Source organism: Lactuca sativa, chromosome 1, assembly GCF_002870075.4.
Source record: "Lactuca sativa cultivar Salinas chromosome 1, Lsat_Salinas_v11, whole genome shotgun sequence".
Lineage (NCBI taxonomy): Eukaryota > Viridiplantae > Streptophyta > Magnoliopsida > Asterales > Asteraceae > Lactuca > Lactuca sativa.
The window spans coordinates 66,171,992-66,177,265 of record NC_056623.2 but is presented as its reverse complement, the minus strand read 5'-3'; positions in this window follow the sequence as shown (position 1 = coordinate 66,177,265).

Below are 5,274 nucleotides of genomic sequence, written 5' to 3'. Positions count from 1 at the left end.
TCAATCATACATGCACACAATAGATAGTAAAAACATTTGAACCTATCTCTCTCTCTCTCTCTTATATATATATATATATATATATATATATATATATATATATATATATATATATATATATATATATATGGTTAGGTTATTTTGTTTTTTACATTTATTGTATGCTAGAATGCACCAATAGAAATTTAGTAAATTAAATAAGATATTAAATGATTTCCATAATTATAAGTATATTAAATGATACCCGTCATTATTATTCTCTTTTTATGGAAACTAATTAAATCTATCATTAATGTCAGCAATAACATTCTTTCAGAATGAATTCGCATCTAGGTTTTTATATACGAGTTCGTATTTTGTTTCAGGATTCACTCACTTAAAATACAATGAATGTGCATACAATATGAAGAACGAGTGTATTCTACTAGAATACACTCTAATTCTGCTGGAATACACTCTCATTCTTCTAGATATGAATTTATTATAAAAGAATATTATTGTTGACATTAATGACGAATTTAATTGGTTTCCATAAAAATAAGTTATAAGTATGTATAGCATTTAATATACATATAATTAATACTAAAATCCTATTGGTGCATTCTAGCACACAATATATGTGAGAAACATTTGAACCTACCTCTCTCTCTCTCTCTCTCTATATATATATATATATATATATATATATATATATGTTTAAAAATAAATATGAACTACAAATATTGTGTGAATGTATGACCACTTCTTGTTCATTAAATTAAATGAATGAAGGGTTGTGATACGAGGGTAGATGTCATTAACATATGATAATATTTATTATATAATTCCACATAATTAACTGTAAGGGTAATTTGGTCAAATTGGTATGGAAAATAAAGATATTACAGGATATAATCAAACTAGAGGAATTCCCACGCTTCGCGACGGGTAAAAGGTAGAAGTTAGTGCATCAACTCTTTCTTCATATTTGTTTGAAGATGATGAGTGAAGTTTGTTTGTTCTCCTACTAAAACATCTGTATTTCCTGAAAAGGAAATATGATAAACAAATTTAGTAAGGTCACTTCTTCGATCCTGTAATGCATGTGTTTCTAGGCTAAGCATTAGTATAATGATGTAATAGTTAGGGTCAGCAATTATAATCTACTTTGAAATAATAAAGAAGAATTACTTGAATATTATGTGAAATATGTGATTTTATCTGCATTATACTTATTTATAAGATATAAAAAGTTAAGAATAAAAATAAAGCGTCCAAATTAAAATAATAGATAGACCCAATATTTATGAAGAAAGTTGTTGTGGTCGGGACAAGGATTCTGGAGATATAAAGAATGCCGAAATCCGAGTTATAAAGAAGAAGTTATGACCAATCGTAAAAAGTGAGTTTATGATAAAGTACTTTTTAGCCTTAATGATCTAAATGAAAGTTATAGAGTACGTCTCCACTTACGCATGGATATAAAGAACGTTAAAAACGGAGCTCGTATGCAAAAGTTATGACCTTCCGAAAATGCAGCTGCCTGAGAGCATGACACGTGTCAGAAACCCTAATTTGACTGGACTCACGACGTGAGCATAGATTCTCATAACGTGAGGAGTGTAACAGGCACCTCTCAATTCTAGAATACATATAACAAGTCTACAGAATGATAAGTCAAAAGCTCACGACGTGAGTAAGGATTCTCACGACGTGAGGAGTCAATCGGACACCTTCCAAAGCTAGGGACGCAAATGACAAGTCTACGAGGTGAGCAGACATGGCTCATGACGTGAGCATGTGTGTCTCATGATGTGAGAGACCAAAAATCAGCCTATAAATAGCAAGTTCGACCCTTGCTCTTCTTACACCTAAAACTTCTTTCTCTCTCTCGTTTGCTAAAAGCGTTTCCCTTCCCGAGCCCGACGATCACGAACCATTGACCGTTTCTAGTTATATTCTATCCAATCATGCTACTAATGGGAGTTCATAGTTACTTTCATCTTACATATAGATATGAAGTATTTTATATAAATTACGTGCTATGTGTGCATATTTTCTGTTTACTTGATATCTATGCTGGATGAACGTTTTATGCATGTTTCAAGTGATTTAAATTGTATATGTATTTTATATCTACAAATATGTTGGGGGTAAAACATGGGTTGATGAAATAGTTGGTGTGTGATGAAATAAAATGATGAGAGGCCTCGATGTTGACGATAATCCAATCATCTAGCGGAGTATAGATGACGACCACAGACTATTCTAGACAGTCTAGTGGAACGTTGGTAGACTCGTAACCTGTAGGTGTTTATTTGAACTACGTGTTCACCAGGTGTACTTCATCCCTCATGGTTGCCTTATTTGACATAAATTGCTATGGAATCTCCTGAGCAGTGTTGTCTACCTCGATGAAATCCTTAGGCTAGGACCCTTATAATAGATGCTTTAGGGACATAAAGTAAGGATAACAGGAATGAGTAATTAGGTTGATTGATTTGATGAAATTAATAAATTCAATTATTGTGGGTTTAAAACCCTATGTGCTCACCACGCTCCCAAGCCTGACCCACTCAGTTTTCTCGTATATAGGTAGCGACAAGAGAGCACAAGAGTGATGATCTGATGAGAGATCAATGGACTATAGACCACTAGAATAAATAGACATTATAAGGTCTATGTTGTTTATGTTTATGGTTTTGATCTGTATTAACAATGATATCTCTAGGTTTGTAATATAATACATTTCTTCGAAAATGCTTTGATAAATTCTTTATCATATTTTTGGGAATAAATTCCACAACATATTTTTTTAAAAATATACTATGATTTTCAAATAAAGCATAAAAAAACCGGTCTTTTCTGGTCGTGAAAGTAAGGATGTCACAGACCCCCCCCCCCCCCCCCCCCCCCCCCCCCCCAAAAAAAAAAAAAAAAATGCAACCTTGTGTCACATGTAACAAAATATAACAACCAAAACACTCATTTTTATGCCACTACGGTGTTAAATTTTAGGGCTAATTGCAAGAAATGACAATTTATTCTCTAAATCTTCTTCTTTTCTAAAAAAAATATAATTTGAATTTTATTTATTATTATAGCATCATACTTTTTGGTTATTTTTTTAATTAGGGTACTGTACTTTGTAAAATATATAACATGTTATCTTTAACATAATTTACCCTACACAGGTAGATTTGTCAAGTACAATGCCTTAATAAAAGACAATTTTTAAAATACAACGTTGTTATAAGAAAAAGTTGGGTAATAGTGATGGGTTTTATAGGTCATAACAAACATGTACATGCGGAAAATCACTTAACATTTAAAGGCACATGCAATCTATAAGGATCTACTAGTACAAAAATGACCTATGACCACACTTTTTAAAAATAAAGTTGTCATAGATTTGGTTAGTTGCATCACTAAAGGTCATTAATCAAATTGCAGTAATGTTTTAGTCACATATTAGTTAAAAACCGTCACTATTGAAAACTATATTTACACATTTTGTCACTGTTTCGCATAAAAATATTACAAATACTAGCCAATAGTCACGATAGATCATTGTGACTGTAATTATTTTATTATGACATTAAAAAAATATTTTACTATAAGTGTTTTATGATAACAGTTTAATTTCAAATGTATGTATAAAATTAATGATTTTAAATATAAAAGAATAATAATATATGACTGCAAGTATTTTATTATGACATTTAAAAAAAACATGTTACTAAAAATATTTTATAATCATGTTTTAATTTTTATGTGTATTTAAAAGCACTAAATCGTAACAATAAAAGATAAATAAAACGAGTGACTATAAATGTTTTATGGTGGCAGTTGAATGTTGAAAAATGAAAACAAAATTTAGAGGGAGTTCAACTTTTTCGTCTTTGAAAAAATTTCAATTTTCCTTCTTTACTAAAACTTATAACAATTTTTCCATCTTTACCAAAAATCATATATTTCTAAATTAAACCTAATCATCTCTCTCTCTCTCTCTGTTCTATATTCGTCGTCTCCCACCTTGGATCGATGTGCCTCCTAATCGAACTCTCTCTCTCTCTCTCTCTCTCTCTGTCTCTCTCCAAATCTGATAACCATCAACCATTGGCCTTCAACCCACTGTCTCCACCATCCTCACTGCCACCATCACCGGTCGACGCCAACTCAAACTATTCAAACAACTGCCACTCCCAACATCGCACCTACAAAACCCTAACCCTAGAACTACTGCCAAATGACACCACCCTTCCTTAACACCTTTGTTGACTTATCCGCCAAAAGGAATTAGTAATGACCCAAAGGAATCGAGATTAAGCGTATGAGTTACCCGACAGATGACAGGCGTCGGAAGTCGGAACTATGCCTTTAATTTCCATAAGTTAATTGTTCTCCGACGCATCTCCATTGATTGTCGCCAACCACCTTTTCCACCATGGCTATGAGGAAGCTATCGCTATCGAAGTTTCTCCTCTGTCGCTATCACATTATTCACATATTCACTTCATCAATATCCTTGTACTTGTTCCCCTTCTTCCTTAGTCGGACCCTAACATTTCTCTAATTTACTTATTCAGTATTTAGCAACACACGAAAGAGTTAGTACAACAGGAAAGAAATTGGTTGCCCTTCATTTTTGTGGATCTTAGCATATCCCTCTGCTCAGGTCTATCATCCCGAGACATTGCATAGACATGAAATATCGTATATTTAGTCAATTGTTGAGTAATATTGATACAATTCTCATGTGTTAATTTCTCCTTTGATTTTGATTTACATATTTCTTTGGGGATAGCAAGTGTCCGACAAATGGCATTGGATCATTATTCGGGATTCGAAACTTTAAGGCAACATAAAAAGCAATATTCATTATTCATTAAATTTAATTGATGAAAAATGTGAACCTTTGAATTTTTATAGAGCTGATCTATTCATTATTCATTATTAATGTTGTAGGTGGTGCTTCTACAAGATCTTCCCGATTTTCATTCTTTGTTACAAATTTAGCTTTCCCAAATTAATCTACATCTATTTTTGGAAACTCAACCCCTTCTATCCCTCTCCCTTCCATTTTGTGACCTTTACAACCTCTAATTGAAAGAAAACCAAATGTAAGCTGTAAGAGGTTCTTTATTAGGCATGTGATTTATCTTTCTCTTCAATATGACTTCTCATAGCTCTATGTGTTTTCTTGAAAATAGTTGTTAGTGGTTTAGTAATCCAAACATTTTTGAAGGGTTTCTTATTTACTTATTCTCATGCGGTTAGTTCCATTATTCTTGT